We start from the raw sequence: 12,622 nt of genomic DNA, 5'->3' as shown, positions 1-12,622 counted from the left end.
CACTCCCAGTAGGCGGCGGCTTAGCGTGTGCAAAGCTGCTAAAAGCAGCTTGCGAGCGAACAACTCGGAATGAGGGCCTATGTGCACTGAGATTACAAGCACTGTTGCACCTCATGCTTTGTACTACAAGGAATACTTTACGCTCTGTGAAGGCTGGAATTGGAGTAGAAAGCACACATGCATGACACACTTGCTGCCTGCTTAACATTAAGAGCTCCATTAAATAACAATGGTACTTATTTACGGCAACATACAGTATTTAGTTTAGTATCACTGTACTTACGAATATGCCACCAATATACAATATTACTTACCTGTCCGGCGGTCTCCTCGTCATCAGGGCTGTAGAAAAGATTCCTGGGCAGCGGTAATGAAAGGGGCGTAGCCTAATTGCAGAGGTGTGGCCAAGCCCCCCCCCTTAAAAAAATGAAGGTGCAGCTTTAATGAGTGATATTCTTATCACTCTTTACGAATGTTAAATGGCGCTCCAGCCAATCAGGTCCTAATTGTCATGTATTTGAAAAATGACAGGAGTTGATTGGCTAGATCACCATTTATCATTTGGAACAAGAGATAACAATAATATCACTAGTTGTTAAATCTGCCTCTAAGTGTAGATAGTGTAGAAAATACTTTTAGTGGGGGGATGACACCAGGGTCAAATCCAGGGACGGGAAGTAACTGGTGCGATCGCTCAACCCCTTCCACTCAGCAGCAGCAGCCTACCTTGTCCTACGTATGCCGAGCTGGAGAAAAAGGCTGCCAGCTGAAATGTAAGCGGAGAGGGAGGGGTGCGCAATTCGTGTCCGGGTAATTATTATCCGCTAGCCCGGTCTGGATGCTGACCTTCATGTGACCGTCGCCGGAATTCTGACACCACTCGGGAGATGGCACCGGAACACCGACTGCCGGAATGCCGAAGGTGAGTATCCAGGTTAGGGCCCGGGTGGTGGGTTAGGGTTAGGCACTTTGGGGGGGTTTAGGATTAGGGACTAGGGCAGTGGTTAGTAGAGCAACAAGTAACAGGGGACCTCCCAACTGCCCCCCACCCCCACCAGACACTGTGGGACACTGCAGCCTGCGGGTGAGACAGCAGGACAGTGCCCAAAAAATGTGTGAAAGTCTGCTAATGCACCCGGCTCCTGTCATAAAAGAGGAGCCGACAGCGCAATGAGACTGTCTCCGGAGGTAGCCCAGTACAGCGGAGATGCTGGGCACGCCCCCTGGAGTGACGATCCCGCGAGGCCACGCCCCCTTTATTTACAGCCACACACCCTTTTTGCCGCGAGCACGCCCCCGGTGCGCTGGGATATCAAGGGTCACCACTCCAGAGATGTTCAATCTGATTCAAGTTTGGGCTCTGGCTGGGCTCCTCAAGGACATTCACAGAGTTGTCCTGAAGCCACTCTTTTGATATCTTGGCATGTGCTTAGGGTCGTTGTCCTGCTGAAAGATGAATAGCTGCCCCAGTCTGAGATCAAGAGCGCTCTGGAGCAGGTTTTCATCCAGGATGTCTCTGTATATTGCTGCTTTAATCTTTTCCTCTATCCTGACTAGTCTCCCAGTTCCTGCCGCTGAAAAACATCCCCACAGCATGATGCTTCCACCACCATGCTTCACTGTAGGGATAGTATTGGCCTGGTGATGAGCAATGCCTGGTTTCCTCCAAACATGACGCCTGGCATTCACGCCAAGGAGTTCAATCTTTGTCTCATCAGATCAGAGAATTTTGTTTCTCATGGTCTGAAAGTCCTTCAGGTGCATTTTGGCAAACTCCAGGCGGGCTGCCATGTGCTTTTTACTAAGAAGTGGTTTCCGTCTGGCCACTCTAACATAGGCCTGATTGGTGGATTGCTGCAGAGATGGTTGTCCTTCTGGAAGGTTCTCCTCTCTCCACAGAGGAATGCTGTAGCTCTGACAGAGTGACCATCGGGTTCTTTGTCACCTCCCTGACTAGGGCCCTTCTCCTCCGATCGTTAAGTTTAGACGGTTGGTTAGCTCTAGGAAAAGTCCTAGTGGTTCCGAACTTCTTCCATTTACGGATGATGGAGGCCACTGTGCTCATTGGGACCTTCAAAGCAGCAGATATTTTTCTGTACCCTTCCCCAGATTTGTACCTCGAGACAATTCTGTCTCGGAGGTCTACAGACAATTCCTTTGATTTCATGCTTTGTTTGTGCTCAGACGTGCACTGTCAAGTGTGGGACCTTATACATAGACAAGTGTGTGCCTTTCCAAATGATGTCCAATCAACTGAATTTCCACAGGTGGACTCCATTTAAGCTGTAGGAACATCTCAAGGATGATCAGTGGAAACAGGATGCACCTGAGCTCAATTTTGAGCTTCATGGCAAACGCTGTGAATACTTATGTACATGTGATTTCTTAGTTGTTTTTTTTTAATACATTTGCAAAAATCTAAAAAAAATATTTTTCATGTTGTCATTATGGGGTATTGTGTGTAGAATTTTGAGGACAAATATTAATTTATTCCATTTTGGAATAAGGCTGTAACAGAACATTTCCGGATGCACTGTATGATAATGTACCAGAATGATAACAGCAATGCACTGTAAAGAATACACCATGGTCCTGTGCAACATAAGGTAACATATGCTCAAAAAAATAAAGGGAACACTAAAATAACACATCCTAGATCTGAATGAATGAAATATTCTTATTAAATACTTTGTTCTTTATATAGTTAAATGTGCTGACAACAAAATCACACACAAATTATCAATGGAAATCAAATTTATTAACCCATGGAGGTCTGGATTTGGAGTCACACTCAAAATTAAAGTGGAAAAACACCCTACAGGCTGATCCAACTTTGATGTAATGTCCTTAAAACAAGTTAAAATGAGGCTCAGTAGTGTGTGTGGCCTCCACGTGCCTGTATGACCTCCCTACAATGCCTGGGCATGCTCCTGATGAGGTGGCGGATGGTCTCCTGAGGGATCACCTCCCAGACCTGGACTAAAGCATCCGCCAACTCCTGGACAGTCTGTGGTGCAACGTGGCGTTGGTGGATGGAGCGAGACATGATGTCCCAGATGTGCTCAATTGGATTCAGGTCTGGGGAATGGCTGGGCCAGTCCATAGCATCAATGCCTTCGTCTTGCAGGAACTGCTGACACACTCCAGCCACATGAGGTTTAGCATTGTCTTGCATTAGGAGGGACCCAGGGCCAACCGCACCAGCATATGGTCTCACAAGGGGTCTGAGGATCTCATCTCGGTATCTAATGGCAGTCAGGCTACCTCTGGCGAGCACATGGAGGGCTGTGCGGCCCCCCAAAGAAATGCCACCCCACACCATTACTGACCCACTGCCAAACCGGTCATGCTGGAGGATGTTGCAGGCAGCAGAACGTTCTCCTTGGCATCTCCAGACTCTGTCACGTCTGTCACATGTGCTCAGTGAGTACCTGCTTTCATCTGTGAAGAGCACAGGGCGCCAGTGGCGAATTTGCCAATCTTGATGTTCTCTGGCAAATGACAAACGTCCTGCATGGTATTGGGCTGTAAGCACAATCCCCACCTGTTGACGACGGGCCCTCATACCACCCTCATGGAGTCTGTTTCTGATCGTTTGAGTAGACACATGCACATTTGTGGCATGCTGGAGGTCATTTCGCAGGGCTCTGGCAGTGCTCCTCCTGTTCCTCCTTGCACAAGGTAGCGGTCCTGCTGCTGGGTTGTTGCCCTCCTACGGCCTCCTCCATGTCTCCTTATGTACTGGCCTGTCTCCTGGTAGCGCCTCGATGCTCTGGACACTACGCTGACAGACACAGCAAACCTTCTTGCCACAGCTCGCATTGATGTGCCATCCTGGATGAGCTGCACTACCTGAGCCACTTGTGTGGGTTGTAGACTCCGTCTCATGCTACCACTAGAGTGAAAGCACTGCCAGCTTTCAAAAGTGACCAAAACATCAGCCAGAAAGCATAGGAGCTGAGAAGTGGTCTGTGGTCACCACCTGCAGAACAACTCCTTTATTGGGGGTGTTTTGCTAATTGCCTATAATTTCCACCTGTTGCACAACAGCATGTGAAATTGATTGTCAATCAGTGTTGCTACCTAAGTGGACAGTTTGATTTCACAGAAGTGTGATTGACTTGGAGTTACATTGTGTTGTTTAAGTGTTCCCTTTATTTTTTTGAGCAGTGTATAGAATTCAAATGCACAGTCTGGAACCTGATCCCTAGAGGAGGGAGTAGGCCCTCAGGCACTGGAGCTTACCTGGGATTTCCCCTGTCGGCCATTCCGACCCTGTGTGGGGGTACTAGGAGCACAAACTACTTATGTTTGGAAATGCACTTCGCTTTTATGGTTTTAATTTATGCCTGTTTTGCTACAAACTATATCAGCTCCTTTGTGTTCATTTCCTGACACTTAACCACACTGCATTTATTCTACTGTAGCTCTCATTTATTCATACTGAAAAACCACAAGCACCCACTTTAGATCCGACCTCTATAGCTTGCGTTATTATGCTGTAAGCATACTGCGGGCCACAGTGTACCGCGGTGGGGGGGCAGTTGGGAGGCCCCCTCTCAGGTGCTGCTCTGCTTAACAAAGCAACGGTGAATAGATACTCATGTACACAGCGTCTATTCACTGGGAGAGAGGGGTTGGGGACATGGCAAGCAGCTCGCAGAGCCCCATTGTCGGCGGATGCTATTCATAATTTTGCCTCCTCTACATGTGCACAGTGGCACATCTTACATGTAAGCACTTTGAGGCATCGGAAAGGGTTCCATAGATAGGTGCCGACCCTAACCAGTGGGTCACTGGTTGCCCAGCCCTGGCCATAATATTGTATTGATGCCGGCATATGGCTGCATTACAGGCATACAATAACATAATACTGCACTTAGACCCATTCACTTCTCAGTCATTTAGCGGCAGTGCTCTATAAGGAGTAGTTGCAGTCATCTCTTATGGTTTATTATTTTATTTAGCTTTGGATGAACATCCCCTAGGACTACTTAAACAATATTACCTTTGGATTGAACTGTGTAATAAAATGTTCATTGAGGGCTTGGGGAGTTTTTATTTTCAAAATACTGCTTTCCAAGTCAGTGGGAGTTTTTTGCCCTTTACTTAGTATTGTGGAACGATATATTCAGAGGCTTCAAAGGAAGGAAAGGGTCTCTACTGTCTTTAAATATTTTTCTGCAGCAGGTTACATTGGTTTCCACAGGGAAACATCGGGGTGTAGAGAGGATGTTGATCCAAAGGCACCAACAGGCTAAAGCTTTAGGCTGACCCAGAATGCATTGGGGCCTCCTCTATAACCCTGCCTCCAGGCACTGTGAGCTCAGTTTCAGTTGGTGTCTGCTGCAGCAGGTCACTTAACAGGTGGGCTGCACTGGGCAGCAGGGGCAGATTTACAGCTAGGCAACCTAGGCCCCCGCCTAGGGCTTGGAGGGTCCCCAGGGGCCCGCGTAAATCCGGCCCTGACAAATTACAAAACCTTTGTAAAAACTAGCGGCAGTGCAGCCGATGCATTGCACCAGTGCACACCGCAATGAAGGAGCCCACCCCCGCAGCCTCCGACACTACAGTGAGTCAAACTGCCTCATTATAATAGTATGCCGCCCAGCCGCTGTGAGGGGTGGCACAGAAGAGAAGCACGATGCAGTCTGGCTGGATGAGAGGGGCCCTTCCCTTTCCTCTCATCTCTCCTTGCATTGGCTCCCTTCTCCCCTCTCCTCCCCCATACTCACCTCGTCTCTCACCGAGTCACCAACCCCCTGGCACTTCCTTCCTGCCAAACACTGGCTCTTCCTGGCTCGTGTCACCTCCGCTGCTCTGACTGCCTGGTGACGCTCTCATTATACAGTGGCTGCTGTGCTGGAATTGTCTCCGCTGGTGGTTGCAGGTACAGAATGGCCCCTCCCCTTTGGCTTCTGCAGACTGCAAAGCGGTGGGGTCCTATGCACCGTACTATTATGCTGGGGAGGTGTGCTATGTGCTGTATTATACTGTGGTGGTGGTGGTGGTGGTCTACTGTATGTGCTATTTTGTGTGTGTGTGTGTGTGTGTGTGTGTGTGTGTGTGTGTGTGTGTGTGTGTGTGTGTGTGTGTGTGTGTGTGTGTGTGGGGGGGGAATGGATCACATGCAAAATGCAATGCATCATGCATCCCGCCCTATGCGTTAGATGCATAACGTTTGAGGATATGGGGATAGGGCTCATTACGAACACTCCCTGCTCACTCCCCAAATCCTTTTCTACATTTCAAATTGGCATTTTAATTTACAGCTGTCACATTCCTCATGCAGCGTATAATGGGGGTCATTCCGAGTTGATCGCTCGCTAGCTAGTTTTAGCAGCCATGCAAACGCTATGCCGCCGCCCACTGGGGAGTGTATTTTAGCTTAGCAGAAGTGTGAACGCATGTGCAGCCGAGCTCTGCAAAAACAGTTTGTGCAGTTTCAGAGTAGGTCTGAACCTACTCAGCGCTTGCAATCACTTCAGCCTATTCGTGTCCGGATTTGACGTCATACACCCACCCAGCAAACACTCAGCCATGCCTGCATTTTTTCAAACACGTCTGCGTTTTTGCAAACACTCCCTGAAAACGGTAAGTTGACACCCAGAAACGCCCCCTTCCTGTCAATCTTCTTGCGGCCGTCAGTGCAACTGAAAACTTCGCTACAACCTGTGCACAATCACAAAGGGCTTTGTACCCGTATATCGCGCGTGCACATTGCGGCCCATATGCATGCGCAGAAATGCTGATATTTAGCCTGATTGCTGCGCTGCAAACAATGGCAGCTAGCGATCAACTCGGTATGACCCTCAATATATTCACATTCTGTGTGACCGCCCCCCCCCCCCCGCGCGCGCTTTGTGCAGTGCAGCTCGAGATTGTAGCAACCATACATTGTTCATGCTGTGTGACATGATGTAATGGTGTTGTTGCTGCGATGTGGCTTGCATAAGATGTTAAAATAATGGGGGTCATTCCGAGTTGTTCGCTCGTTATTTTTTTCTCGCAACGGAGCGATTAGTCGCTAATGCGCATGCGCAATGTCCGCAGTGCGACTGCGCCAAGTAAATTTGCTATGCAGTTAGGTATTTTACTCACGGCATTACAAGGTTTTTTCTTCGTTCTGGTGATCGTAATGTGATTGACAGGAAGTGGGTGTTTCTGGGCGGAAACAGGACGTTTTATGGGTGTGTGCGAAAAAACGCTACCGTTTCTGGGAAAAACGCGGGAGTGGCTGGAGAAACGGAGGAGTGTCTGGCCGAACGCTGGGTGTGTTTGTGACGTCAAACCAGGAACGAAACTGACTGAACTGATCGCAGATGCCGAGTAAGTGTGGAGCTACTCAGAAACTGCTAAGAAGTGTATATTCGCAATTTTGCTAATCTTTCGTTCGCAATTTTGATAAGCTAAGATTCACTCCCAGTAGGCGGCGGCTTAGCGTGTGCAAATCTGCTAAAAGCAGCTTGCGAGCGAACAACTCGGAATGAGGGCCAATGTAAGGTGTGTGAATCAAGAAAGAAAATATAGTGCTATGGATTGTTTGAGGGAGGGGGGCCCAAACTGATATCTTGCCCTGAAAAAGCTTTTTATGACAGAAATTTTCTTAAAAACTGGGCTGTCAGCGCTCTATGTCATGGTGATTCTTTTGCTGGGAGACCAAGGTAGAGGGCATTACAGTAGTCTAATCAAGATGATACAAATGCATGGATGACTTTTGGCAGATCATCGAAGGGAATTAAGTGCTTGCTTCTGGCTATGTTCCTCATGTGAAAGAATGAGGATTTGATTGTGGCTGATATCTGATGTTTAAGTGTCAAGCCACCATCCTGGACAACGCCAAGATTCCGCACACGATCAGTGGTTTGTAATTCTGAATCCCCGAGTGTAAGTCCAGTTGGTTGGCTATGCTGCAGTCTTGTCCTTTGATGTTGCGGTCCTATCATAAGGACCTCTGTTTTATCCGGGTTCAGTAGCAGCCAACTGGCACTCATCCACTCCTGGAGCTCAGCTAGACAGCCATTCAGAATTGCTGTTGGGTTATCAGTGTCCGGAGCAAAGGACAATTACAGTTGTGTATCATCTGCATAGCAGTGGTAGACCAGGCCATGGCGCCTGATTATTTCACCCAGTGGGAGCATGTATACTGCAAAAAGCATGGCTGATAGTATAGAACCTTGAGGGACACCACATGGCAATGGCACTGATGGTGATGAGTATACTCCAGACGATACTCTCTGTGACCTGCCTGTGAGAAATGATTTGAACCAGCTTAAGACTGTGCCATCCAGTCCACAAAATTGTATCAGTCGCTCAATCAGAAGACCATGGTCCACAGTATCAAATGCTGCAGAGAGATCCAGAAGGATTAAGATTGAACAGTCACCTCTGTCTCTTGCCATCAGAAGATCATTTAACACACACACCATGGCTGTTTCAGGGGTGTAGTACGGCTGACCGGCGGTCTCCTGACCGCCGGTCAGCTTACCGACGCTGGGATCCCGGCAGCATACCGACGCCAAGATCCCGGCGGGGAGGGGCGAGTGCAGCAAGCCCCTTGCGGGCTCGCTATGCTCGCCACGCTGCAAGCTGCGGTCGCCACGGGTTGTATTCCCACTCTATGGGTGTCGTGGACACCCACGAGTGGAAATAGTCCCTGTTGGTCGGCATGCCGACCATCGGGACAGTGACCCGTTGGGCTGGTGGAGGAGGTCATGTGACTGTCGGCCAGCTGACCGGCGGTCACATGAATACCACCCCTGTTTCAGTGCTATGTCTTCTCCTGAATCCTGATTGGAATGGATCATAAATATCATGGGTTGTCAGGCGGGTTTCCACTTTCCAGTTGATTTGCAACCACTTTCTCAATAATCTTTCCTAGAAAAGGAAGGTTTGATACCGGTCTGTAGTTGGTCATGCAGTCAGGATCTAAATTCGATTTTTTAAGAAGAGGTCTAACAATTGCTTCCTTTAGAGGTCCAGGAAAAATGCCTGTCTGCAAAGAGCATTGAACAATTTTTGTAAAGACAGGACCAATTATATCCATACAACCTATTAAAGCTTGGTTGAGGCAGGGTCCAGATCACAGGTGGTGGGACGCAAAATCCAAGCAATTTCAGCAATGTCCTTTACATCCACTGGGTCAAAGCTGGTCCATGAAGGCAGGTGGCTTATATTGGCAGGCTTAGTAGTTTGGCACTCTTTTGATGGCACTGTGGAGATTCCAGCCCAGATGGTGGATATTTTATCTGCAAAGAAGTTTGCAAACTCATTGCATCTTGCCTGGGAGAGGGTTTCATCAGTATGCAGGCATGCTGGCTTGCAAAGCATCTCCACTGTGCGGAAAAGTTGAGCTGGCCTATTGTTTGCTGCCGTGATCTCATTTGACAGGAACTGTGATTTCTTACGGGTGATTGTCGATTGATATTCTTCATTATGCTTTATTAGTTTTATTTTGTCATCCACTAGGTTAGTCTTCCTCCATCATCTTTCCAGTCTATGCCCCCTTTTCTTGAGCTCACTAACACTGTTGTCGAACCAGGGAGCTCGACGTTGTAGTTTTCGAGGTCTTATAAGCACAGGAGCGATAATATCAATTGCAGCCATAACATCCCTATTATAATAACGGACTAGGGAGCAGGGATCTTCACAGGCACCCAGTATAGCAGAGAGATCCAGATTTGCTGCAAGAGCCAGTAGTGTCATACCCCTACTTGGACGATACCTGGTCAACTCCACGGGCAAAGATCTAATTTGAGGAGTTGTAACTGAGAACCAAAGGGAGTGGTGGTCTGACCAGATGACTGGGTTTATTTTTAGGTCAGTGACGTCTAATCCAATCTGAAAGACAAGCTCAAGAGTGTGCCCACTTTTATGTGTGGCAGAAGGAATGACCTGTGTGAAGCACAGACCGTTCTTTGTGTACAGGAGGTCTTGGCCAAGGTGTGAGAGCTCATATCCACCCATGCATTGAAATCCCAGAGGATGAGCCATCTTTGATGTTCCAGAACCAGGCCAGCAACAGTGTCTGCAATTTCTTGTAGAAATATCTTTCCATCTGCAGGGGGCCGGTAAATGAGAAGTACTCTGAAACCTAAACCTGTCGAACTCTGGTCAGCAATACACTTGAATAAACAAGTAATTTCAATATGGTGGACCCTAAGTTTAAGTTCTTTTTGAAGCAGATAGCCACCCCGCCATCCCTGCGGTCCAGTCTTGGGTTGTGGATGACAGAGTAGTTTGTTGGGACTGCAGCTTCCAATATAGGTGCTGCATTTTCATCTAGCCAGTTCTCTGTAATACAGGCTAGATCTGCAGATTCAATAAAGTCAGCAATTGTTGCAGTCTTGCTTCTTATAGATCTGGCATTACAAAGGACTGACCTGATTGGGCATACCAAAGGGCTTTCAGTTTTCTTTATGTTAAGTGCAGGCGTTCTGGGTATGGGAGTCACAAAGCGAGAATTGACAGATCTGTTCTTCCAAGCACAGGGCCGTCTTTTGGGTATCACTTCTATTTGATTGTTCTTTGAAGCTGGGTATGAGCAGGTGAGCAAAGGACTTAGGTGGTTACCGAGGAAAAGAAATTTCCGGCCTGCTTGCTTCCCACGATTGCGCATGTGTTTTTTTTTTTTAAATGCCAAGGGATTGGAGAATAGAAGCCTGTGAAGGTGTAATAGGAACTGCAGTACGTGGTGGGCGGAGTGAAAGAATGAAGCTGGAGGAATACATATACATTGGGTCATCAATGACAGATTACTATAAGTATGAGCTGCATATGATGATGAGAGAGGGAGAGAAAGCAGTATTTTTTTTTTCTTTCCCCAATTCGATATGTGAATCAAAAAATTATAATGGGTTCATGAGATTATTGCTATAACCTATTGCTGCTCTTTAATCCAATGGGTATATTTGAAACAAGTGATAAATAAAATAACTTTGCTTTTTCTATCGCTGATTTAGTCAATTATTCCAGGACAAAGCAGGCTTATGGAAAGGTGTTAGAATCCAGTTCCTATTGTTAAAAATTCTCAGTGTGAGAGGCCTTTGAAGTAGATTTATTGTGGGGGGTAGTGATAACATGTGTCCTGGGGAATGGCTCCTGCGATTTGAAATGAACAGTGACCCTTCAGCAATTCAGAGGCTGAATATATTGTATATTAGTTGATTAATGCAAGATGTCAAGAGTTATTTGTTGCTCAGAGGACAGAGGTAAATGATGTCTAAGTGAGGGGCTGGATGGAGCCAAAGATAGGTTGTAGTGAGCCAAAGATAGGTTGTAGTCCACAGTACCTTGTCTGGGATGTCCAATGCAGAGTACAGTAGATTCCAAACTGAAGGACTTCTCAGTGGAGAGATGCAGATTTTTCAATACAGTGTGTATCTCAAGGTCCATACACACTTGCCGATAAAATGAGCGACGTCGCTCATTTTCTCCCTCCCTGAGCAACGTCGCTTATTTTGTCGGCAAGTGTGTATGCCGCCAGCGGCGACCTATGCACGGCCCCGCGGGTCGGCAACGATCGTCGCTGTCGGCAGTGCATGCATGCAGGATATGGACTGTCGTCCAGGACCTGCATGCACGGCTGGCAGAGGCGTGACGTCATTGAGCGATATGAGCGATCATATCGCTCATTGTGTACAATCGGCCACCAGCCGGCCCGGGAGGGGAAACATTAGACGACATCGCTCATAGAGCGACATTGTCTAATGTGTACGGACCTTTAGTGCAGGAATGCAATCCGTTGGTTTTGATGAGATGTCCTGGTAGAGTAGTACAAGTTAAAGGTAAGTCCTTGGATATTTGTGATGATTCATAGGTCAGTTGTGGTGAATTTTAGCTGTTTTATGGAGATAATCAGGATCATGCAAAAGGTGAGGCAGCCATTTTGGGCGCCAGCAGCATGTAACATCAGAGAGAGGCAGAGGTTACTACTCGATTCTGTTTCTACTTCCGAAGCACAATGGGTCTTTCCGGCCTATACTCAACCTCAAATCACTGAACAAGTTTGTGAGAGTGTCCAAGTTCCATATGGAAACACTGCCCTCGATTGTACTGGCTATGGAATCCGGAGACTATATGGTATCCCTGGATATACAGGATGCGTATCTGCATATACCTATTGCCATGTCGCTATTGGAAACCTCCACTATCAGTTCCAGGCTCTGCCGTTTGGACTGGCTACGGCTCCTCGGATCTTCACAAAGGTCATGGCCGTAATGATGGCCCATCTCTGTCACCAGGGAGTCAGGATCCTGCCGTATCTGACGACTTACTGATTCTGTCAAACTCCCACGATGTCCTCCTCAGTCATCTGCAAATGACAGTAAGCTTCCTACAAGCTCACGGGTGGCTCATCAATTAAAAAAAAAAATCCTCGCTGGTCCCAACTCAGAGCATGGTGCACCTGGGGGCACTCCTGGACACATACAGTGTCAAGACAGGATAAGATGCTTCCTTTGTCACCCCAGAGTGTCAATACACTCGGCAATGCAAATACTTGGCCTGATGGTGTCGGCATTTGACATGGTAAAGTACACTCAATTTCATTCTCGCCCTCTGCAGAGGTTAATCCTTTCCAAGTGGGACGGCCTACCTCATCGGATCAGATCTCACATGATCA

Source organism: Pseudophryne corroboree, chromosome 4 (assembly GCF_028390025.1).
Source record: "Pseudophryne corroboree isolate aPseCor3 chromosome 4, aPseCor3.hap2, whole genome shotgun sequence".
NCBI classification, from domain to species: Eukaryota; Metazoa; Chordata; class Amphibia; order Anura; family Myobatrachidae; genus Pseudophryne; species Pseudophryne corroboree.
Note: the sequence above shows the minus strand (reverse complement) of the source record.